The 26,436-nt window shown below is 46.4% G+C and overlaps 1 long non-coding RNA gene across 1 annotated transcript; it reads left to right on the plus strand.

Moving 5' to 3' along the window:
* The first annotated feature begins 6,258 nt into the window (after positions 1-6,258).
* Positions 6,259-8,198, plus strand: LOC125091905 (uncharacterized). Its single transcript, XR_007124781.1, has 3 exons — positions 6,259-6,457; positions 6,613-6,783; positions 7,963-8,198. It is a non-coding gene; the product is annotated as an uncharacterized LOC125091905 (long non-coding RNA).
* Positions 8,199-26,436: the final 18,238 nt, after the last annotated feature.

Raw genomic sequence — 26,436 nt, forward strand, 5'->3', positions numbered from 1 at the left:
ATTCCGGACTTCAAGCTCTATTACGAAGCTGTCATCATCAAGACAGCATGGTCCTGGCACAAAAACAGACACATAGATCAATGGAACAGAATAGAGAGCCCAGAAATGGACCCTCAACTCTATGGTCAACTCATCTTCGACAAAGCAGGAAACAATGTCCACTGGAAAAAAGACAGCCTCTTCAATAAATGGTGTTGGGAAAATTGGACAGCCACATGCAGAAAAATGAAATTGGATCATTTCCTTACACCACACGAAAATAGACTCAAAATGGATGAAGGATCTCAATGTGAGAAAGGAATCCATCAAAATCCTTGAGGAGAACACAGGCAGCAACCTCTTCGACGTCAGCCGCAGCAACATCTTCCTAGGAACATCACCAAAGGCAAGGGAAGCAAGGGCAAAAATGAACTATTGGGATTTTATCAAGATCAAAAGCTTTTGCACAGCAAAGGAAACAGTGAACAAAACCAAAAGACAACTGACAGAATGGGAGAAGATATTTGCAAATGACATATCAGATAAAGGGCTAGTGTCCAAAATCTATAAAGAACTTAGCAAACTCAACACCCAAAGAACAAATAATCCAATCAAGAAATGGGCAGAGGACATGAACAGACATTTCTGCAAAGAAGACATCCAGATGGCCAACAGACACATGAAAAAGTGCTCCATATCACTCGGCATTAGGGAAATACAAATCAAAACCACAATGAGATATCACCTCACACCAGTCAGAATGGCTAAAATTAACAAGTCAGGAAATGACAGATGCTGGCGAGGATGTGGAGAAAGGGGAACCCTCCTACACTGTTGGTGGGAATGCAAGCTGGTGCAACCACTCTGGAAAACAGCATGGAGGTTCCTCAAAATGTTGAAAATAGAACTACCCTATGACCCAGCAATTGCACTGCTGGGTATTTACCCTAAAGATACAAACGTAGTGATCCGAAGGGGCATGTGCACCCGAACGTTTATAGCAGCAATGTCTACAATAGCCAAACTATGGAAAGAACCTAGATGTCCATCAACAGACGAATGGATAAAGAAGATGTGGTATATATACACAATGGAATACTATGCAGCCATCAAAAGAAATGAAATCTTGCCATTTGCAACGACGTGGATGGAACTAGAGGGTATCATGCTTAGCGAAATAAGTCAATCAAAGAAAGACAACTATCATATGATCTCCCTGATATGAGGGAGAGGAGATGCAACATGGGGGGTTAAGGGGGTAGGAGAAGAATAAATGTAACAAGATGGGATTGGGAGGGAGACAAACCATAAGTGACTCTTAATCTCACAAAACAAACTGAGGGTTGATGGGGGGAGGGGGGTTGGGTGAGGGGGGGTGGGGTTATGGATATTGGGGAGGGTATGTGCTATGGTGAGTGCTGTGAAGTCTGTAAACCTGGCGATTCGCAGACCTGTACCCCTGGGGATAAAAATGTATGTTTATAAAAAATAAAATTAAAAATCAACTCAAAAAAAAAAATCTTTAAAAAAAAAAAAGAGGTCAACATTAGGGGAAGCTGGGTGAAGGGCCAGCGGAAACTCTCTCTACTATCTTTGCAACTTTGCCGTAAATTGGAAACTATTCTAAAATTAAAAGCTTGTTTTTAAAAAAATGCAAGATTTCATTGGCAATTTAGGAAAATGCAGTCCCCTCCAAAAAAACTTTTCGAATGATATTGTGCAAAGAGCTGGATACATGAAAGGTAGGGAAAAAATAGAGCAAAAGCCATAAAAACACTTCTCACATATTCACGTTTTTTTCACCCTTGTCAGAACAGCATACACCTATTTGCTTGGCAAACCCACTGGAGCACACAGGTATGAAAAAGCCAAAAAGAGAACAAAAGGAGAATGAGTAATCAGTACTACAGTGCCCGAAATGTGATAAATATATATTCAGAGTGGGGAATTATAGCAGAATCTCCCTTAGGTGGTTTATCTAGCCTCTCTCTCCAAATATCTACCAAAAAAACCCTTTGTTTGGAACAAGGTATACACTTTAAAAAGAGCTGGATCCATCATCTCACATATGAAGTACTCAAGTTTTATTTTATTGGTCAGGATTCTGTCTGGCAAACGCTGGGATTCATTCTCTGGTGAGTTTAAGCAGGAAAGGACTTATTGAAAGATATTCAGTAGCTCCGGAATCGTGGAAGTGCTGGAGAAACAAACGCAAGGCGTAGCTTCCAGGAAAAATGCCAAAACCATGCTGCACGTTAGCGGGATTGAGGTTGGGGGAGACGCCACTGCCACTGTACTGTTGCCACCCCCGGGGTCCCCGATGCCAAGGACTTGCCCTCGATTGCAAATGATAACGCATCTAGCCTCTGGCTCTTCTGCGTCAGGAACACCAGTTTGCAGCCACTGCTCCGCCTGCCCCGAAAGGCAGCCTGTCGCCCCCGCCAGCACAATGGAAACTCACTGCAAGCCCATTTCCTTCCTAGCTCAGCTCTGACCCTCGGGCTTGGGTGGCTTTTTAAATTCTAAGTGGCAGAGTCTTGGTTGCATGCTCCATCCTGGCCCCAGAAGAGCCTGTGGGTTTTAGATCGGATTCTACGTCTGACAGATAAAACCTAGGGTGACCTACTATTCCCAACGTGGCCCGGATTTTCCTGGTTTTCCCAATTCCTGGGAAATCCCTGGGTCCCAGGCAAACTGGGACAATTGGTCAGTGACCGAGAACTCGTAACCTATGTATTTCCCCCAAGCAGAGAAAGGCTTTGCAAGCGATGCTGGATAGCCACGATGACGAAGAGCTCCTACGATCATCAATCCGCATTGATGAAAGATCAATTTGAGGCACTCTCGTCTGTAGTCAGATCGGCCACTAGAGCCCCCGGCCCTGATCTATCTGATGAACGGACTCCTCTCCCTTCCCGACGTCCTCACCCTTCCCCAACTCGGATATCATTGCTTGCCCCTGGTCACACATGGTGATTTGCATAAAATGCAGATGATTTTCCCAGCCACTGTGCATTTCTTATGTGGGCTATTTGTATCTGACAATTACTAAATTGGACTTAAATGGCTGTTTTATTTTAAACACCCCACCCGGTGAGCACCGCACACACTGGGCTCGGTTTCAGGGCAGGCACTGGAAACTGTCTCTCCAACACTCACTCGTGTGACTTCCAGCATGGCTCTCCATAACACAGAGGCTGGAAAGCTGAAACCCTTTCCAGATTCCTCTGCAGCTAGGGTTCTGTGTGAGCCCCAGAGTCCTTGGAATGGCTCTCAGTCCCTGCATGCCTCAGGCCCCTTCTCTCGTGGCATCATCTCGATGTGTTTGTCCTCACTTGGTATGAGCCTTGTTTTTCCTTGAACTCTACAGAGATGCTAGAGCTTCTGACCTTTGTGCTGGCTGTTCCTCAGCCAGGAACGCTCTTCCCAGATATCCGCACGGCTTGCTTCTTCAACCCTCATGTTTTCTCCAATGCGTCTTCACACGGACACCATCTCTGGCCACTTTTCCTAAAATTACAACACACTTTCCCCATTCGGCCAACAACCCATCCGGGCTTTAGCCGGCTTAGCACCTGTCACCATCTAATGTCAGCATACTATCCATTTTTTTTTTAATTTTTTTAAAAGATTTTATTTATTTATTTGACAGAGAGAGAGATTGTTATGCCCAAGTTTTTGCGTCTGAGAGACCACCAAGGAGCCAAGCACCGATGCAATCACACGAGGGTTTATTTGACAAGCTTAAGCTTGGGCCCAAGTATACCCGGCACAGCGGAGTAGGGACTTGGACCCCGAATCAGATTATAGTCAGAGTTTTTAAAAGCAGAGTAGGGGGTGGCCTCAGCGGTGGGTGAAGACAAAGGGGATTATGGATGATGTAAGTCTCTAAGGACTTTCGGAAGCAAGGTCTCCAGGACCTTGAGGGGCAAGCTATTGTTGGGAGAGAGGTTATTTATTACCAATAATAAGAATCTTCTCGTGAGACCCTTTAGATGTATATCAGTGGGCCGTATGCTTGGGAATGATTCTCGACACTATCTTAGAGGTTTAGAGATAAAGTTTCCTAAAGGAATTGTTAAAGTAGACTTACAGGATCCTGGTCGGACCTGTCGGGGTAGGGGGTCGGTCAGGCTTGGATTGTCCTTAGCAAAACCTCAAGGTGAGGGCAGTTAAGTCCCCAGGGGAGAGCCACTCTGTCTGTTTCAAGGGCTTGTCAGTAGATGAGGAATTTTAATGATTTTCTTCTGCTTCTGTTTCCCACATCAGCTAAACTTGAGGTGGGATGGCCTTAATTTTCTCGACCTCCACATTTCCCACTGAACAATTTTGACCCTTAAATCTTTAAAGTTGTTGAAGGTGAAAGGTCTCATCTTCTGTAACTTCTTCCTGCTGAGTAGGGGCGTAGAGTTGTCCCTACCTACTCGGGTCAACATTGATCAGTTTAGGAATGTGTAGGGGAGTTATGAAAGACGGAGGCAGCTGAATCCAGGGGTTAAAATCAATCATTAAAGGAGAGAGAGACTGTTTAAAGTGCTAACCTGAGCAGGTCAGAACCCAAGAAATATTTTGTGATAATCTGGAACATCAAGATGGCTGCACTTATGTCAGGGCTAGACTCGAGGTGGGTACAGCCTTGTTTTTCTTGGCCTCCACAAGATCACAAAGAGGCAGAGAGAGAGGGGGAAGCAGGCTCCCTGCTGAGCAGAGAGCCTGATGCTAGACTCAATCCCAGGACCCTGAGATCATGACCTGAGCCACCCAGGTGCCCCAACATACTATCCTATTTATCTCATTCTTCTTGTTTATTGCCTCTTTCCCCTCCTAAAAGGTAATGTCCCCTGGGGCACTATTTTTTGTTCCATTTCTTTCACCATTCTATCTCTGCAGCCAGAACACAGCAGACACCCAGTAGGTGCATAATAAATGTCAAATCATCGTTGAACAAAGGATGTCAAGTCGCCCCGGACTCAGTCTGAAATATAAAACCACTTTGATAAAAATGCCAGTATTTTCTAATAGAAGAGCAAAAGTTGAAATGGAAAATGAAATAAGAGAAAATAGCCAGAAAATGTCTTGGGTAAACAAACAGACACATGATGAACTTGCCACACCCTCAACAGGCGTCCTAGAGATTTGCAAGTGGAAGGCGGTCACAGAGTCAGAACGGCCCACAGGAACCACGGGTTTGGGCCCCAGGTGCCTCCAAAGCTTCTGCCCAGACCCACCCTTCCCTGGTCTTCACTCCCCTTGTTTCATTATTATTGTCACTCTGCTGCCTTTATAATTTTCCTTCCCTTTCCCGGCTCCTCAGCATTACAGTAAAAAGCTTGTCATAATTTCCTCCAAATCTGGATGTGTTATACTAACAGGACTGTTTTGAGTTTCTAGTACCTAAAAAGCAAACATCCCGGGTCAAAAATGACTTTAACGGGTGAAAAGGCAGGAAGAGAAAGGTCAATTAAATGCATTTGAAGAAATAAGCACTCCCACACGTTGCTGGCAGGAGTGTGAGCTAGTACCACTTTTAGGGAGAGCAATGTTGCCATTTCGGTCATAATTATGAATACATATAGGGGCGCCTGGGTGGCTCAGTAGTTAAGCATCTGCCTCTGGCTCGGGTCATGATCCCGAGCTCCTGGGATCAAGTCCCGCATTGGACTCCCTGCTCAGTGGGGAGCCCGCTTCTCCTTCTGCTTCTCCCCCCTGCTTTTGCGCGCTCTATGTCAGATGAATAAATAAAATCTCAACAAACAGTAAAACAAAAAATAAAATGATGAATACATACACCTTTTGGTACAAGAATTCTACTTTCAGAAATTTATTCTCCAGCTACTAGTGTATGGGGCGCTGACTCATGGCAGTATGACTTGTAATAGCCAAATATTTTAAAGAACTTGTATGACTATTAAGAGGGAACTGTTTCAATAAATTATGGTACACCCACACGATAGACTACCATTGCATTGTTCTTACAAATGAAAGCATTTTAATATGCCGGTGTGATGCAATAGCCAAACTACGTGATCCGTGGAAAGCACGAGGCGTGGAACTGCGTGCGTTTTGGGTCTTGTTTTTTTAAAACTATGTATTCAGCTGTTTGTTTGGATAGCCCTAAAATATGATTGGAATGGCGCATAAAATATTCTGCCAGTGTTGGCTGCCTCCAGCCTAGGGGACGCGATGCCTGGAGAAGGAGGGTTAAGAAGGAGACTTACCGTTGTAAACCCTCTGGGACTTTCTGCTTTCGGAGCCGTGTGAATGTATCTGCGAAAGGGTCTGCCCGCTTACGGCCGGCCTCGCACGGGACTACGGAAGAGGGAGCGCCCAGCGCAAACTTCGCTTTCTTCTCCCTTTTGCCTAAGGCTGTTCTCACTGCGAGCAGAGACAGAGTGTGCAGAACTCTGGAAACCAGGTTGTCCAACAGACAACGCTGAGTCATTGCCCTTCTGTGCCGCGTGCCTCCCGGCCTCACCAGGTGACTAATAACGAACCCATCAGCTCTTCGTTTTATTGCTTTTTCACCCAGAAATTTGGAATGTCACAGATGGCTGGGTTTTGGCAGGCATGGAATGCACGCTCAGATGTACAAAAGCCCAGAATCAAAGCAGCAATTCTCTTGCTCACTCTCAGAGCCCGGCCAGGGGTCGGTCCTGCGATGTGGCTGCTGTTTTGTTTCGTGTCTCAGACCCACAGCTTGGACTTAGCCACACCGTACCGCATAGGACTTCCGGGCATCGCGCTGGCACCTCCCTTTCTGGGGCCAAAAGCCCGGGAAGGGAAAGGAAATAATAGGTCACTTAAGTGAGTACGAACGCACAGCTCACACGACTTTGGAACTGGGAAGTAGAACTAGAAAATTCAAAATGGAAGCTGCAAGGTGCAGCATTCAAACTGAAATCCCACTGGGAGCGGGGGTCCCAATTCCTTCACGTTTCCGAAAAAGGGCAAAACTACAAATGACACAAAAAATGTCATCTTTTGTTTTCACTTTTTTGTTGTATGATAATTGATCTTTTTTTTTTAAGATTTTATTTATTTATTTGACAGAGAACACAAGTAGGCAGAGAGGCAGGCAGAGAGAGAGGAGGAAGCAGGCTCCCTGCTGAGCAGAGAGCCCGATGCGGGGCTCGATCCCAGGACCCTGAGATCATGACCTGAGCCGAAGGCAGCAGCTTAACCCACTGAGCCACCCAGGCGCCCCTGATAATTGATCTTTAAAAAGCATAATTTGGAGGGTGCTTCGGTGGCTCAGTTGGTTAAGCGTCTGCCTACGGCTCAGGTCATGATCCTGGGGTCCAGGGATCGAGCCCCACATCAGGCTCCCTGCTCACCAGGGAGCCTGCTTCTCCCTCTCCCTCTGCCCCTCTCCTGCTTGTACTCTCTTTCTCAAATAAATAAAATTGTTTTTAAAATTAAAAAATTAAAAGCATAGTTTGGGATGTGGTTCAAGGCTCCCGTGTCCCTCCTCCTCTTCCCACTGGCTTCCCTCCCTCCCGAGAGCTAACTGGCTTTCAGAATTTGGTGTTTATCATTCCCATGCATGCTTGAGGCCTTCATAGCATGTGTGAGGATTCATAAACAATATATAATCCTATTTGTCCTGCTTTAAACGTTATAGACGTGCTATTTTGGGTTAAGTCTCCTTTTTGCATTCGGCTTTTTCTGTTGAAGGACATGTGGGCTATTTCCATTTTCCCCCTTTACCAGAAATGCCTGCAAGAGAACTCCTGTCCTTCCTGCAAGCACACACATGAGGCACTTTCTCTAAACTAGGAGACAATTGATTGGTCCTAGGATATGCCTCTGCCCAAAGTTTCCAGAGAACAAGTTACTCTCGAGCAGGAGCATACCATCTTACCACATTTAAATAGCCCCCAAGTTTTCTAGGTACGCTTCCTAGCTTTACAGAGCAGCAGGAAAAAAATACATTTTGGATCCAAATACTAATCTGGCAAACGAATCTGTCATGGACACTGTCAGCCCCCAGTCACATCCCCTCAGACCGCTTCAGCACGTACCAGCCGGCTCCCCACTGCCACACCTGCATTGTCTTTTGTCTGGGAACATTCTCTGGCTGCCAGAGAGAACAATACTACTGGGGCAGCAAGAGTGTCTGGGAGGAGCTGGGGAATTTCCATCCCCTGGGAGCTGTTTCAACCAACAACCAATGGCAGTTGGCGTATCAATACCTCAGCTCCCTCGTCCTTCAGGCAGGATAACTCTGAGGTACGTGTTTTATCCAGATTTTTGGAGTGCCTGGCAGAATTAAGCCACAGTTGCCCACAGGGACCATCTGTGTGATATCAAACCCTACATTCAGTGATCCTCTGTCTCACTTCCCCTTCTCCCCCACCAGTGTCCTGGGACCACTTCCCAAATAAATTACTTGTGCTCAAACCCTTGGCTCAGCGTTGGATTCTGGAGGAAACCGACTGGACTCTGATAACCCTCATGAGGATGCTTTCAGATGCTCGTAATGGTCAGAGGTGGGGGGGGGGGATTGTCACTAGTTGTAGAGTTTGCCCATAATCACACCAGCAAAAAAAGAAGAGAAAAGAGTTTGTGTATTAATCAGAGACAGGACACAATAAACACTTTGCTATTTGGTTCTTGGAGAAGATTAGACAACAATCACATAAATACAGTGTTCATAGCTGCAACACCAGGAGGCTTTCCTTTGGAAACCACTCCTTTGGTTTCTGCTCCAAATTTCTTCCCATGCACTAAAGAGAAATGCTTGTAAACCTTTTGACTTGTTTTGCATAGTTTCGAGATGACTAGGGTCAGAATTCTGAGTTTTTAGAGTTGAAAGTATGAAATAAAAATTGGAAAAAATTGGAAAAAGGAAGAAAAAAGAAAGAAAACTGTCTTCAAGAACAAAAACGCAGTGGTTTGCATATAGAAATCACCTTGTGGAGGCGCTGGGGTGGCTCAGTCATTGGACGTCTGCCTTTGGCTCAGGTCATGATCCTGGGGTCCTGGGGTCCTGGGATCAAGTCCCGAGACAGGCTCCTTGCTCAGCAGGGAGTATGCTTTTCCCTCTCCCACTCTCCCTGCTTGTGTTCCCTCTCTCACCATGTCTCTCTCTGTCAAATAAATAAATAAAATCTTTAAAAAAAAAAGAGAGAGAGAGAGAGATCAGCTTGTGTGTCTGAGTTTGAAGAAAAGGTCTTTTTAAAGCCTATGTTTTGGTATAAATCTTTAAAAAAGATTTAAAAATCTTTTTAAAAAATAAATTTGCACTTCAACACACTTAGAAATTCCAACATATCTTGGTTCTCTGGAGGCTAATGGACAAAATGAGAATGCTAAGTCATGAATACCAAGCTTGTCTTTGCAATTATTGTTTAAAATCTGTGAAAACTGCTAGGTTCTAGAGGGTGGGTGGGCAACTCTGCTCTGTCTCTTCATTTTAAGGACCTACCCCCCCATCTGGTGTGTTTTATGTAAAGGATTCCTCTGCGAAACCCCTCAGTTGCACTGCTCCCTTCTGGTTATGAGATATGATCAAAGGGACTGAATTAATTCCCAATAAGATGTTCACAGACAACAATGGGCTTTCTTTTGTTCGAGGCTTCATAGGCACCTATTACATGCCAAGAACTCTGCTAGGAATAAAGACGCAAAGTCCAGAGGCCTTCCCAAAGAAGGTAACTTTTAAATTGTTTGGAAATGAAGACTTCCAACGTTTAACTCAAAAACTGTTATATCACACAGGAAGAAATACAAATGGCAAAATGATAACCAAAAAAGGCCCAAAAAGCTGAGTCTTTCTGAAAGTGATGTCTCACTGATCACCAGCATTGGCTCTCCTAACTGACGTCCTTCCAAGCAAGCCAAGGTGGAAGCAAAAGCTCCAGTCCTGCCCCTCCAGGCTCCTCCCACACCTCCAGGCCTTCCAGAAACTCCTGAAAGCACTGCTTCCCAAGAGGGCCGGCCCGCGGTTGCCTGGGCAACGGAAGGCCTTCCGTTTCCTGCAAGAGGCTGGATGTCTCCCTGGGCCGCTATGCCCTTCTCTCCTGCAGCTGACTGCCCCCTAGGGCCTGGGCCAGGGAGACTTCTGATGACCTCACACTTCCGCCGGTGGCTCAGTCCAGCTAGAACATCCCTGCTTCCTTCTCCCATTGCTTTGTCCTTCCAGTCCACCAACCTTTAACGTTATTTCTGCTTGCCTGTGTGATCCACATTTTTCATTTCTTCTGACCCATGAAAGCACCCATAGAAAAATCCAGAGAGAAGCGATGAGTCACTAAGTTTCAGGAAGACCTCAAATGGAGACTAGAGTTGTTGCATATGGAAATCTTTTTTTTTTTTTAAGATTTTATTTATTTATTTATTTGACAGACAGAATCACAAGCAGGCAGAGAGAGAGGAGGAAGCAGGCTCGCCGCTGAGCAGAGAGCCCGACGTGGGGCTCTATCCCAGGACCCTGGGATCATGACCTGAGCCGAAGGCAGAGGCTTTAACCCACAGAGCCACCCAAGTGCCCCCTGCCTATGGAAATCTTATATGGGTTTTAAAAGGATCACAGACACATTCTTTTACATGAGGCCCTGATTTTTTGTTTACTCTTCAAGAGCTATCTGGGTACCATTGACCTTAACCATAAAAATAAGACTCAGCAGGCTGAGATATCTGATAAATACAAGGCTATTTCTGACCATATCAATCACTTGGGACTTGGAGAACTAAGTGATTGTTTGAAAAAGACTGACTTCACCAAAAATGGACAGACAGGGACAAAAATTAGAAACAGTACACAGAGAAGGATAACATTGCCTGGGTGTTTGGGTGTTTGAACTCATGGACCTAACTAGTCCCAGAGGAAAAAAGAAATGTTGACTAGTGAATTGGGCCAGGATAGGCTACATAGGTTAGCCATAGTGGTTAAGATGCTGACCTCATGTAAAAACATTCAAGGGAATGTGGTTAATGCCAATGTATCAGGCTCCCACCGACTCCTGCAGGAAAATGGATTGGGTACAGTAGACATAGAACAAAAAAAAGTACGGTAGACATAGAGAGCAGTCAGGAGGCCACTGCTGTAGTTCCGATAAGGGACGATGGGGCCCTGGGCTGGAGTGCTCTCAGTACATGGCATCTCCGAATGGGAGTAGCTAAGGAATCAATATGAGCAGAAGCTCTAGAGTTCCTTAACTCTCTACTCCCTTGGAGGGAGAGAATTCATCTCTCTAGGCATTGGCTGGGGTGTTATTAGACTAAGGGACCAGAGTCAATATCATCTGAGGGCCTTTCTCATCTTCTTTCCCACCTTCCTCCTCTTCCAAGAAAAGCTGTGGGTCCAAAAATAGGCTGGTGCTGGCAATTTAAGGATGAGACCTGCCCCTCACACCTCCTCAAACCTCAGCACACCCCGGCAAGTCACTCCATGAGCACGCAATGAGCAGGAGAGCACTAACAGAGCACCCTCCTGCCTGCTTTGGAACTACAAGCAGGAGGCCAGTGTTTCAGAGGCTGATGAGGTTTCCAAGAGAAGGTTCTGATTGACTCTGATAGCCAAGCCCAGAGTAGGCGGGCAAACACACTCCAGACACACTGACAGCACATTGACACCAGAACTCGACACCTCGTCTTTCTAGATCATCGCAAAATTCCAGCTTCAGTCTGATGGGGCCAATTCCAGAATCAATTGCTGTGCTCAGGAATTACCACCATCTGATGGGTTTAGGCACGAGTTACCTAATCTAATGGCTGAGACCTGGGGTTTGGGATCGGTTTAGTCTAATCAGAGCCTTGTGATGAAACTTGGAGCGCAGTCCATGTTGTGAACTGCCTAGCTTCTTCCCAGTGGAGTAAGGTAGACTGGATGCTGGGGAGCCCACCATGATGCCCTGTACAGTGTACGAAAATGTCTAAATACAGAGTGAAAGAGAAAAATGCCAGAAAGGACAGCACAGTCAAGCGTTGTGTGTATTTAGGAACTGAGAAAGCACATTGCTAATTTGGAGCAGGTGTTCTTCCCATGGTACTGGTGAGCTCACGTGATCACGTACTTGCAGTAGGTATCCAAATGGAATTACTCCATGTACTGTTAGCCCACAATACTCAACACTCCAGGATCCACAAACACGTGATTTAGTTCACCTACACAGGTAGAGCAAACACCGCTGTAATGTTAACACCAAGCGCAAGCACTCCGAGGGAGAGGCCGTGCCCCCTTTGGATTAAATTTTTTTTTAAAGATTTTATTTATTTGAGATAGAGAAAGCATAGAGAGAGAGAGCACAGGTGAGGGTCAGAGAGAGAGGAAGAAGCAGGCTCCCCGCTGAGCAGGGAGCCTGATGTGGGGCTCGATCCCCAGACCCTGGGATCATGACCTGAGCCGAAGGCAGACGCTTAACCGACTGAGCCACCCAGGCACCCCTGGATTAAATTTTTTAGTGATCAATTATTTTACGACTATCTCATCCATCACCTGTGTGTGTTCTGTTCTTTATATGCACAGGGTGCTCTTTTGTTCAAATCACCACGTTTGACTAAATAAACATCAACTTTGAGACTATTTTATATTTCCATATTAAGATTGTCTTATTGGAAAAGGATTTTTGAAACTTTAAAAAAAAAAACAACAAACAACTTATAGGAATGCCTGGATGGCTCAGTCAGTTAAGCATCTGACTCTTGATTTCAGCTCAGGTCGTGATTGCGGGGTTGGGAGATCGAGCCCCACATCGGTCTCCAAGCTTAGTGTGGACCCTTCGTAATATTCTCTCTCTCCCTCTCCCTCTGTCCCCCACCAAAGAAAAACCCAAAACCAACCAAACAAACAAAAAGCCTCTAACCCCCCAGTTCTCCTAATTATTTTTAAGATAAAGCATGCGTTAATCCTGTTTCTTAGATAACAAATGCAAGGACGGGTACTCCTCCCTGTAGTGGCGTAACAGATTTTCCTCATGCAAGTCAGTGTCTCTTAACCTTGTTTCCTCATCACACTTGTTAGAGATCTGTTAAAAATGCAGTTGCCCAGTGGCGCCTGGGTGGCTCAGTGGGTTAAGCCTCTGCCTTCGTCTCAGGTCATGATCTCAGGGTCCTGGGATTGAGCCCCACTTCGGGCTGTCTGCTCAGTGGGGAGCCTGCTTCCCCCGTCTCTCTTTGCCTGCCTCTCTGCCTACTTGTGATCTTTCTCTCTGTCGAATAAACAAAATCTTTCAAAAAAATGCAGTTGCCCAGGCCCCATCCTAAAATAGATCTGAAGTCAAAAGACATCTGCATCCCTGAAATGTCTCTGTGAGAGAGTCACAAGCTCTATTGTGACTCGCCCCATAACTCGCACCCTGGCCCATGAACTTGAGCATGGGTGGCAGGCCCGAGCTGGCAGGGTCTGCCAGGCTCTCTCTTTTCTCTCTGTCATGACAACCAGCAGCGATCCAGCTGGATGTTACTCTGTCACCTTGGTGTCACAGTGAACACAAGTGGGTGAGTCCCCATGAATACATATTGTGAACGGGAACCAAGTCTTTGCTTAATAAGCCATGAGATTTGGGGACTATATGCTACCGCAGCCTGGAGAATCCCATCTGACTCAGCCATTCCCAGAAGTGACAGTGATACACAACCAGGATCGAGACTCACAGAGGTAAATGTACTTGAACATCACATGCATATACACGTTAGTGTGGGCTGCATTCACAAGACAAAATGTGAGACTCCTGAGATGCTGATCGTCCTCCAGACTCGGGGATTGCCAGGTGATACGTGAAATTTTCATGAATGAACTTGCTGTGAAAAACTACTCATCACTGCTAAGAGTTACCCCCCCCCCCAAAATCTATGAAAACACAATGGCTTTCTCTGGGCTTTGTTCAGTTCCCTTTGAATATGAATTAATTCCTCATGGTTTTATAAGGAATTTGAAAATGCATGGAACCAATTATTCCCTGTATTTTCTTCATCACACCCCTGCAGAAATGAGCCTTTCTAGACTTCCCCTGGAAGGAGGATATAGACAAATTCAGCCCTATTTTGACTAATACGCTGGTTGTAGGAGCCGGCTGGAAGTTATTTTTTAAAAAGTTAACCTCTTTTCAGTTATTTAAGAACTGTGTTTTAAAGTCATTGAAAAATTGAACTGCCTTTGGCGAAATCAAGAATAGACTTGTTTCTCTTTAACGGAACAAGAACACTTTACCCTTCCAATAGTTTTGGTCAACAACAAACTCATTGATAAAACATCACCGGCCTTCTTGGAAATGCAGGAACTCTGATCCTCTGCCGTAGTGGACTGGGTAGGGTTAACGCGCCAGCAGAGGGCAAAGGAAGAAAAGGGGCTTCCCACAGAAACACAGCTCAGGGGTCAGCATGAATCATGCCACATCAGCTTCCTTCCTCCCACCAGGGACCCTGACCGGTGAGTTCCTTCTTTTGCTCTTGTGGGACCTCCTGGACACCCGCCTCAACCTACAACCAATTGCTTTGGCCGTTGGTGTTTACAGATGGGGACGTGGGGCTCAACCTCACAACCCTGAGATCATAACCTGAGCTAAAAATCTATCAAAAGTCGGACACTTAACCCACAGCGCCACTCAGGCGCCTCAAAATGGTTCTGCTTCTTGACAACAGGAGGGCAGACTGGGGCTGCGGTGAGCTGGAGAACTGAGAGGACCAGTGGGGCCCAAGAGATGATTAATTCTGGGCTGCCGAGAAGGGTCTACTTGATTCTAGCAAACCCTAAGGAAGGGGCCAAATGACTCATTGGATCCTAAGTGGACTTAGGTTTTACAGCAAATAATATAGCAGAGGATTTCTGTGGTAAATCAACTTTTATGTTTTCTCATAGGACTAGTATTTCCCTCAAATGTATGTATTTAAAAGACGGAGTCAGACACACCTATTGTTAGAACACAAGCTGGGAAGTGGCCATTTATCAGCCCGGTAAACATAAAACTACCCACTTCTATTCACCTCACAGATTCCAGAACCTTCTATGCTGTGCGGTCCAAACTACACTTCATGGCAACCTATTGCACAAACCGTGAACCCCATTCATTACGAGAAAAATAGATATGAGAATTATTTGTTCCAATTTCAACAATTCCCTGCCTCTCTCTCACCCTAATCTGGGTTGGATGAGTAACTCCGACATGCTTGAGATAAAATCGAACATAAATTGGCTGATTGATTGGGCCTCTTGCTTGCGCTTCAAAGATCAGAGGCTCCCTGATCACCTGAGCAGAGAGAAGACCATCAGAAATTCATTATTTGAAGCTTTTATGGAAAATGCATGTTACTGGGTTGATTTAAACATAATTTAAATATTAAAGGAACAAGGAAGTGGGAAAAAGGTCGGGGCAATGATGTATCGCTTGCACAATTAAAAAAAAAAAAAAAAAGGCAACTCTCAGAAGTCCTAAAAGAAATGCTGAGAACCGGCCAGAAAAGACAATTACTTTTATTTACATTCATATGCATAATTTCTAAAATAACATTTGATGCTGTCTCCCTTTGCTCTTTTCTCAGATCAAGATCTGATGGTTTTAACTAAATGTGTTTTTATTCTCAAGCTTCTTTCCAGGGACTTTGTGAGTCGGTGGGACTTAAATATTAGTGGCAAACGGAGCCTTTTTCATCTTTCTTCTCTGGAGCCAGTAACGAGGCAGAGAGAATCCTGGTTATTCCTGGTCATTTCTTCAAGGAATTACAATTAAATAGAATTTAAACCAATGTAAAAACGCAGGTTAGCAGGATTGGTATTTGTCTCTACCTTTCTTGGGCTTAAATTACATGACAGGTCCGTTTTACCAGAGCTGGGGTGTCCTTCCCTCATGAAATAGTAAAAGTCGTGTTTCTACCCACATGCTATATTTGTGTACTAATGTAGGTAGAAATTTCTATCATCAAAGGCTTAACTAGACATGCAGAACTCATAAAGGGAGACAATATGGACCATAAATACTAGAGTTTTTAAACTTAAAACAAATTTGGGTGATGAATTTCCAGCTCTGGGGCAGGGACGTGAGAGGTGGGGTGTCTGCGTGATTTTTTCCCACGCGACACGCAAAGCGTTGTTTTGTGTCTTGTAACCCAGCGCCAGGAGCAGCAAGCCGAGGCAAAACGGAGAGGTTGTGTTTCGGCGAAGAAATGGAATCATAAGAGACCTTGTATGCTAAACATAGTATCCTTCAAGCGCTCCTAATATAATACATCAGACAAAATACATCAATTAAAATTATGTAACAAAACACGGAGGAAAGTAGGAAAGAGAAAATTGCTTGTGGTACTTCAAAGGTACCACATGTCCCCCGAAATTCCCCGGAGGATTTCCTGGATGGTAAAAAATGCAACGTGAGCAAACATGCTTTCCAGCTGCAAAGCCCAAACGCAGACACGGATTGGGGCGGGCGGGGCGGGGCGGGGGGGGGGGGGGGCCCTCCGGTTCTAGCTCTTCAAATAAAACACCGGGTGTTTACCTCAAAGATTGCCTGGAAGAGACAAGTACAAGTGGACGCCTAGAAATGAGACCAAAGCAGTTTAAACATGAAGTAAAAAGCGTCCATCCGGAATTGACTGGAGGCCTTAGCCCCGGGGAGCCCACGTGTGATGGGGCGGCCAGCTCCCCCGGGACCCCAATCCATGCTGGGGCATCCCCCTGTGTCACCGCACCCTGCACCTCCAAAACCGACTCTTCGGAAATCCAATTATGCATACTTCGGGAAAAAATGGGAACTCTAAGTCACATTGGATGGTGATGAAATTTTCTTCCACAGAAGAGACATCTCTCCGTGTGCTATTAATTTAAAGGGCATCTGGCCAAGCCATTTATAAAGGTGCAGCCTCCAAGGGGGGGGAAATGAAGAAAAGGGATTCACTTTTCTTGAACTTTTTCTATTAAGGAAATGGTTTCTATTCGCTTGCGACCTTAGGGATTCGAGTGTTTAACTACGCTGCTCTGCCTGGTTTTCAAGGGAATCCGGGACAACGGGCTAAAAAAGAAAACGCATTTGGGCCTTATCACAGTTGTGGGGATGACAATGTTCTGGAAATTACTGCAAACACTGCGACTTTCCACCCTCCGGTCACAAATACTGTAGTAATTTCATCGAGCGATGAAAGGCTTGGAGAGAGAACCCAGGCAGTGCGGGGGCACATGGACACTTAGTTCCATGAGTGGGATGATGGATTCAGGGCTGGGATCCCCGTCGAGTCGGGCTGGTAGGGGTGTAAAAACGAATCCTGATTTATTTGCCCCAGCGCATTGCTTGACCGAGGCGCTGTGAGCCCAGTGGCTGCATTATAGACCCTAGTGTGCTAATCAATTCGCCTTTGAGGCTGCTTTATTCCAGATCAGTAATTGGCCTCTCTTTGGATGAGTGAACAGAGTCAGGACCTTAATCCAGACTAGGGGTGTGACGGCGGTTATGCCAATGGAACTTTCCGAGAGAACAGCCATTAGGTCCGACTCTCTGCCTCAAGGAAGTCACTCTGAGTTTTCAACATCTTCCCTTCTTCCTACTGTTTTGTTTTGGGGTTTTTTTTTGTATTTTCTTTTGTTTTTATTTTTTTGGTTTTTGTCTCCCTTGTGCTTCCTTGGGGCCCATTTTCCAAACTTTAGACTGTTAGTTTGGTGGTATCTTTATATTTGACAATTTTTTGTCCACTTGAGCCTGATTTGTGAAGACATCCTCCTGATGAGATGTTGCAAGGCGCCTGGGTGGCTCAGTGGGTTAAAGCCTCTGCCTTCAGCTCAGGTCATGGTCCCAGGGTCCTGGGATCGAGCCCCACATCAGGCTCTCTGCTCAGTGGGGAGCCTGCTTATCCCTCTCTCTCTCTGCCTGCCTCTCTGCCTGCTTGTGATCTCTCTCTCTCTATGTCAAATAAATAAATAAAATCTTTAAAAAAAGAGAGAGAGAGAGAGAGATGTTGCTTGAGCACCAAAGCCCTAGCCCCTGCCCTTGAGCTCCCGATGGTGTTAAAGGGCATTTATGTTTCCAACTCCCCTAATGGATAAGAAAGCCTAGCAGACAGGACAGTGTTGTACTCCTGTCTCGGAACCCCACTGTTGATGCGATGCATGCCTTATTATCAGAACCTCAACAAAGTCTTTCCAATAATTTTGCAAACAAAAGGTTTCAACGAGTTGAATAAAAGAACGAATAAAGGATGCACCCCCATAGAATTCAATGCCAAGTGAAACACTTTGGAAACTGCACTTAGTCAGAAATTCTAAAAACAATTTTTAACATCATCTATTTTTTTAAAATAATTATTTTCTAGCAAAAGAAACTGAGGCGATATAAGCTGTTTGTAATCCATGGCAGCGTGATTGAAAAGGGAAAAATTCAGTGACTGCCATACCCTGGATAGAGACAGAGGAGGCCCTTCCTGGGAATGATCTGAAACCGTGTAAATCAAGTCCCCTGACCAACCACCTTCTTCACAGGTGACTACTGAAGATGTATAAAAACAGGAAGCAAAACACGTGACACACAGGGAGAGAAAACCCAGATCCACGCCCCCACAGGGAACCGGACACAGAAGAGCAAGGGCTCTGAGGACCCAGATGAAGAGCCCTCCCCACACCCCAATCTCAGGTCTGTACCCCCCTCACCCCCCAAGGCAAACACAGCCTTCTCTCCAAGCCGCCTGCATGGGCTTTGGCTAGTCATGTTTTTGAGAGAATTACACTGGGTTCCAAAATTGTTTGGTGTCTTTTATGCCTTCATGTTTTTTATAGTCATTTTGAAATCCTTGGAGGCATTAGAAGAAGACCCTAGAAGAGTTATCCAAAGGAATCTCCAGGACCATTCTCGCTAATGCTTATAGAACCCATCACTTCCTGGTGCCTTTGGGAGGTGGATTAGTTTGGGCTGAAACTACACACAGGTGTTGGATCGCAGATTCCCCTCCCACCACCCTACCTTCAGCAAACAGGTCAATTTGCGTTTTGTCTTAGTTTGCTGAGAATCTATCTGTGATCTTAGCATTCTGGGGGTAAAAATGTAAATGTCCAGTTCAGAGAAACAAAATGAATCTAGTCAAATAAGATCCGAATGTCAAACAAGGAAGAGGAGGAGGAAGGAAGGGAAGGAGAGAGGAAGAAAAAAAGAAAGAAGTAAACAATTTCATCCACTTCTAGTCACCGGAAGCACTGTTGTTGGAGGTGGAAATTATTATGGAAATTCATTAAGTAATTCTGTGATTTATAAAGCCGCAGAGTTTAGATGCCGATTTATAACACATCTCTACTCTCAAAAGAATATAGAAGACTTGGAAGATTATAATACACATAAAAATTCACATTCTACTCTGCTTGGCCAAATAAAAGTGTGAATTTCAACTGTGGTCCTGTCGGAGTGGCCGGTCTTCTGTGTCACGGAGGGTGAAATGTCTCCAAGTTGCCACGTCTCCTTCCCCTCTCTGCAGGGGCTGTACATGGCGGGAAGAGGCAGAGACCACAGTAAAATTCCTCATAATTATAGACTGGAGTTAAGAAGGCCCCATTCCGCATTATTTTTAAGTAACCGCTGCTTCTAGTTGTCAACATGTCAACATGTCTCCCTTCCAGGCATCCACCATTCGCCGTCACTCGAGACGGGTGGGGTACTGTGTCTTTGCTTTTAGTAACTGGTGGCGACTTGAGTGGTGTAGAGATTTGTCTTTCTGTTGCAGAAGCTGCTGCTTGGAGCACGTGGGTGGCTCAGTGGGTTAAGCGTGTGCCTTCGGCTCCGGTCATGATCTCGGGGTCCTGGCATCGAGCCCCACATAGGGCTCCCTGCTTGGTGGGGAGTCTGCTTCTTCCTCTTCCCCTCCTCCTGCTCATGCTCCCTCTCTCTCTCGAATAAATAAATGTAATTAAAAAATAAAGAAGGAGATGCTGTATAATATGACTGAACAGATGATTCTTTTTTTAAGGTTTTATTTATTTGACACAGAGAGAGACAGAGAACACAAGTAGGCAGAGAGGCAGGCAGGCGGGCGGGGGGTAGGGGGGAAGCAGGCTCCCTGTTGAGCAGAGAGCCTGATGCGGGGCTTGATCCCAGGACCCCGAGATCATGACCTGAGCCGAAGGCAGAGGCTTAACCCACTGAGCCACCCAGGCGCCCCTGAACAGATGGTTCTGATTAAAATTGTTCTTAATGGGAGCACTTTCCTTTATTATTACTATTATTTTTTACCTTTTTTGAAACCAGTTATGGGCACTGGTTGAGACAGACAAGGTGTACCACCAGGAAGTTTCAAGTTCAATAGTGGAGGCGGGGAACCCTGTAGTCCCGTCGCCCACCTGATCGCTTACAGAGCCACACAGGAAACATGGAGCCCAGGGTCAGCTAGGTTTCCGACCAGGGGCAGCTTGTCCTCAGTACACATTTGGCAATGTCTGGAGACATCATGTGTTTTCACCCCGGAGAGAGGGTCCTCCTGGAATTTAGTGGGAAAACAGGCCAGGGAGGCCGCTAACATTTTAAGATGTTCTTGGGGTTCCAGGGCCTGATTCCAATTCCTGTGTGTGTGTGTGTGTGTGTGTGTGTGTGTGTAGGCTTCCCTACACCAACAAGTCTGAGAATTTAACCCAATCCTGACACTACCTATCTGGAGACAACATCAGATCCACAGGCAAGGGGCCGAGTCTCGCAAGACTGGCCTCCATTTCAGATGCCCCTCGCAAACCCAGGTGGCTGCCCATACCTCTGACCAAATGGCTCTAAATCAGAGGTTTTCATGCCCCCGTCCTTGGGTTCCCTCTCTCTCTCAAATAAATAAATTGCTAGAATGGCTCACAGAGCTCAGGAAACCCATTTACTTGCTACATTACTGATTTATCACAAAGGCTATTAAAGGATACGCATCTACAGCCATATGAAGAGTTACACGAGGTGCGATCCTGAGCCGAGAAGCTTCTGTCCTTGTGGAGCATGGGGCCAGGCACAGTGACACTTAGAAGTGTTCTGGTTCACCAATCCGGAGACCCTCTGACCCCCTCCTTTCGGGTTTTTATGGAGGTTTTATTACTCAGGTGTGATGGTTTAAGTCATTGGCCATTGGTGATTGGGTGAACCTATAACCTCTCTCTCTGCCCCGGAAGTCAGGGGGTGGGACTGAAGAGTCCTTTAATCGCGTGGTTGGTTCCCCTGACAACCAACCCTTAGCCTTAGGTGCTTTCCAAGTCACCTCACTAACGTAAACACGGTTGTGGTGGAAAGGGGCCTGTTAGGAATAGCAAGATGCTCATTCCACCTCAGTGGCTCTGGAGGGATTTCCAGAACTGAGGACAAGAGAGCAAATATCAGAACAAAAGATGCTCCCTGTGCTCATATTGCTCAGGAAATGCCAAGGGTTTTGGCAGGGGCCATGGATGAAGACCATGAGAAGATATGAGAAATACATTTTGGCCACCTGAATGACCAAATATATGCGTTTCTTCTAAATCACGGTATCCCAAATGCACAGAACAGCTCCCACCGCAAAGAATTATCTGGCCCCAAACGTCAGCGCTGCTGAGGCTGGTCTAAGGAATCAACTAGAACTCATACATCAGGGAAATCGAAAGACAGGTTAGGAGTGATAAGCAAAATTGGGCAATTGATTTTTAGGCAGGGATGGGTCAGAGTTCAGGCAGAAAACAGAAGGCCCCCTGAAATACTGAAACTCGAGATCTTACATGAGGGCGATGCTATCAGCGCTCTGCCCCTATCTCCTGGGACTTCCGCAGCGAGCTTTGCACGCACCAGCTATCCAGGTCTCAGACTCGAAAGCAGTGCCCCTCTCCTTGTCCAAAAGCAGCTTTAAGACCACTGGAAGCTGCTGGGCAAACAGAAGGAGCTGCAAGCTTGGGAGGTCACCGGGCGACCACACTCAGGCCGGGGCACCCCCAGGCATCCCAGAAGTCCCAGGTGGAGGGGAGCGTGGAACCCCAGCTCAGCCCCAGCTCCCCGTGCCAGGACGAAGGGCCACGCACAGGAGAGCAGGACCGAACTGGGGGAGGAAGCCGGCACCCTCGCTCATGTGAGTAGAGACCAGGGCTTTGGTTTTATTTCTGTTTTGTTTTATTTCGTTTTGTTTTGTTTCTTGCACGCACCACTACCCAGCACAAGGTCAAGCTATGGTTAATGCCCAGTCAAGTGAACTAATCAATAAATTAGACCAACCTAGGGGGGTCCGGCGTGGCAGACACACTCTAGGGTGGCCCCCCTCCCACGATCCCCACCTCCTGGCGTTCACGCTCTGTGTCATTCCCTCTGCTTGAGCGTGGGCGGGACCTGTGACCTGCGGGGGTGACAGGAGAAACGTGATTACACGTACGTGACTCCGTGACTGCGGCGCCCAGCCTGCTGGAGCCTTCTCTCTTCTTCCTGGCTTTGAGGAGGCCACCTGCCCTGGGCAGCGCTGCTTAAGGAAACGGACACTTGGCTTGGTGTCCGGCTGCCCGGGAGAAAATGCAGCCTCCGTCTGACACCTGCCAGGACCATGTTGCAGGAGCTGGGAAGGGGACTGTGAGTCTCAGCTAGGACAGTCACCTTGGCCAACACCCCACAGCAGCCTTGCAGAGGCCCCAGCCAAGCTGTGCCATGAGATAGTAAATGTGCGCGGTTTTAGGTTCCTGAGCCCGTGGCAATATTGTTGCGGGGCAGTAGATAACTAATACAATTGAGTGTAGGGGCCGAAAACTTTGCCCGTCTTCCCTTCCCGGTTCTTCGGCTGGTCTAATCATGACACCGACAGGAGACAGATTAACAGGAGAAAAACAGATTTAGTTTTGTACCTATGGGAGCCCATAGAAATATGAGACTCTAAGAAGTGACCAAGGCAAGCAACTTTTATACGTTTTAGACAAAGAAACCATAAGTCCATGAAGAATTGACAAAAGTTGGGGCTTGGAGTAACAAATTAGTGGAGAAGTAGCCGGTTTGCTTACACGACCTTCTAGGCCTTGACTTCCCCATCTCTGGCAAGAAGGATGTCTCCCTTCCTCCCGGGACAGGGCAGGGACCTTCACGGGGGACACTCATGCCCCGCTTCCAGGGCACAAGGGAGGTCAGAGCGTCCTCACGCTCACTCTTCCTCATGTAACTTAAATTCCAAACAATCGATCTGTCAAAGTGGCGAGGGCGTGAGCGATGATGTGGGTCCGCGGTGCCCGCCGGACACAAGCACGGACGCGTGCGGAGAGGGAGGGCCGTCCTGGGCCAGCACAGGGGACACGCGGGCTCTCGTCTCTCCCTGGGATGCCCGGGGGACACCGTCCCGCTCAGCCACCATTTCCCGCGGGCACCGACCCGTCCTTAAGCCCGAAAGAGGGACGGACTGGCCCCCCTCTTGCCTCCGCATCACCCCGTCTGGTCTCGGAGGACCCCTGCCCCACGCCGAGCTGCGCCCCGGCTCATTCCAGCATATCATGGAGACTGGGCTAACTGGGTCCCCTTTCTAGGCTTGATAGATAACGATGTGTAGTTTCACGTGGACCTTGAAGTACAGGAGAAGTGGAAGAGAGGACACTCTGGCAGATGCAACGTCCTTAGCTATTGGGATCGTAGAGGCTGGCCGGGGAGGGGACCCCGGGATTCTGGGGCTGAAAGGCTCATGTCACGAGCTGGGAGACCCACCCAAGGGAGAGGAGGGGAAAGGTCTGGGAGCACGCAGGGAGGTAACTGGTGAGACGGAATCCTCCCAACACCAGTGTTTCCTTCCATCACATTCTTGTCCTTCAGATCCCAGGTGGGGACCTCCTAAATCTCCGTCATTCTACCACCCAAGAATTTTCCCAAGCATTACAGCTGCCTCCGAAAGAAATCCTTCCTCTTTTTAATCTTTTATATATTTATAAAATATTTATAAATCTTTTCTATATTTGGCTTTCCAAAACTCTACTGAAATCCTGGAGAAGAATCATGTAAGATACAGGCTACAGCTGAGGGAATGGCAGTCACACTCAGTCACGCTGAGCAAACTCCAGCTTGTGTTGAGGTGGTTTTTGGCTCAAACTTTGGACTCGCATGTCATCCTTCTGTCCCCAAAGCTAGCATTGGGCCATTAAAAAAAGGAAAAAAAAATGAGGGCCCTCTCAGATTGGACAGCATCTCAAATTTCCGTAATGGGGGTCATTACACACTTTTAAGACTCAAATAATGCGACTGCCTCCTGGTTGGCTATTTAAAAACACAAAGGGTTGGCAGAGTTTAGGCGGATTGCTCACATTTGGAGTTTTTATGTATTATTTTTAGACGTAGGCAAGACAAAATAAGGCGCAAACCCCCTTTCATAAAAGACCCCATCTGCTGCAAGGAAAAATATTGTTATCATGTGCGAAATTCCACTACATGCTTAAGGGGGAAATCAGAGCATAATCTAAAAGTAAAAAAGATCACATATTTCCTTAAATTCCATCTCTTAGTCTGTCTCCTCCAGTTCATTCTGGTATAAGATACACATAGCAGGCTCTAGCTCTCTGCAACCGTGGCCCCAAATAGAGCATTTGTTTTTAATCACGGAAGACTTTATTTTCATTCATTTAAAGCCGGGGGTAACCACGAACTTATGTGAGAGCTCAGAATGAGGCTAGAGATGCCCTAGGCCCGCCCCTTGAGCATCTGATTGGTCTGGGCTTTGGGCTCACGGTGAATTGTTTTCACCTGCTCAGTGTCCCCTGGTTGACGCTGACTCATTCTGCCAGTGAGCTCTGGGAGGGCGCCGAAGTCAGGTAATGGGGCGCCTTGGCCGTGACATCTCAGAGGCCTTTGCCTGCTTGAGGTTTCCAGTGCTAAAAGGTCTCGGCCTCACTGCTGGATTGACTCTTTTGACCCTCCCTGTGAGGAGGTGGAACGATGACTTACCAGCAGATTTGGAAAGACAAACAGTGACTTACAAATCAGCAAGTTAAGAGGTTTGTCAGGGTTCACCAATGCAGTCTGCATTTAAGGTCACCTTCACAATATAATGAATCTTGAGGAGCTGTTTTCCTTCTCAATAAAATGCCAAGAGTCTAGGGAGATGCTCTGGGCAGGCTTTTATCTTAGGAAAAAGAAAACTTGGAGCGTTATGTGGTGCCGCCCTTTATCCGATGGTTCGAAACAGGAAGTTCAGTCCCAGCCATCCCGGTCCAAGGAGTCCAAAGGTCTGTTGCTTCAACAGTTTTTCTTCTTTATTGTGTTTATTAATTACCGAGAAAACTCAAAAGAATATTTATGTTACGTGTGTCTTTTAAATCATTATAAAATGTATTCTTATGTTTGCATTACTGAAAGAATTCCAGAAAATGAACATCATGACGACTTTGTCCTCTACATGTCCCATCCCAAACCCACTCCCTTTCCTGAGGTTTCTCAACCTTAGCAGTACTGATATTTACAAACAGATCGTTCTTTCCTGTAGGAGCCTGTCCAGTGCACTGTAGAATGTTCATTAGTGTCCGTGGTTTCTACCCACTAGAATGCCAATAGCACCTTCCCAGACGTGAAAACCAAAAATGTCTCCAGATATTGTCAAATGTCCCCTGGGAGCCAAAACTGCCCCTGGTTGAGAACCACTGCTCTAGAGGTAAGTCTTACCCAGAACTTTGTATGATTTCTGGCTTGTACTTTTTAATCACCTATATTTGTATAAATGTTATTTAGTTTTGCTAAATAGTAATTTTTTATGATTCTTCTATAGTGTAACATTGTGTCGACTATACTTTAAAAAATTCTTATAAATCTAATTATCAAGAAAAAAATACATGCCAAAACAAGGCAAAGGGATCCATTCAATCTGTTGGTCAAATGGTAGACAAGTGATATTTTTATGATATTGAGTATTTGGTTTAAAATATGTCCAAAAATTCTTTGGCATTCCCTTCAAAAGATTGAAATGAATTCTCCTCTTGAGTGTGGGCTTGACTTAGTGACTTGTTTCCAATAAATAGAAGAAAGCAGAAGGGACGGTGCATAACTTCAGAGACTCTCCCTTTTTGATCTCTCACGCTGTGGGAGGCCAGGCGCCAGGATGTCACGTGGAAAGACCCATGTGGTAAGGAACTGAGGCCTTCAGCCACCAGCCATGTGAGTGAGCTTGGAAGTGGGTCTTCCAGCCCCAGTCAAGCTCTCAGATCACTGCATCCCCAGCTGGCTTCTTGACGGCCACTGTCACCTCACCAAGCCTTCAAGCCAGAAGCGCCCAGCTGAGCTGCACTGGCAGACCTGACCTACGGGAGCAATGAGATGCAAATATTTGTCTTTTGGTGCCACGGAGTGTGGGGTAATCGCTTGTGCAGTAAGAGATAACTGATGTCTGCGGTCAATTCTACGAATATGGTATGACTCTCCATTTTAGTAGTCTTCAGTGACGTTCAGCAAATCTTTGTCATTATTTCCAGAAAGCTCGGTGGAGGGGCACCTGGGTGACTCAGTTGTTTAAGCGTCTGCCTTCAGCTCAGGTCATGACCCCAGGGTCCTGGGATCAAGCCCCACATTGGGCTCCCTGCTGAGCAAGGAGTCTGCTTCTCTCTCTGCTTCTTACTGGCTCGTG

The sequence above is a fragment of the Lutra lutra genome, chromosome X (genome assembly GCF_902655055.1).
Source record: "Lutra lutra chromosome X, mLutLut1.2, whole genome shotgun sequence".
In the NCBI taxonomy this organism is placed as follows: domain Eukaryota; kingdom Metazoa; phylum Chordata; class Mammalia; order Carnivora; family Mustelidae; genus Lutra; species Lutra lutra.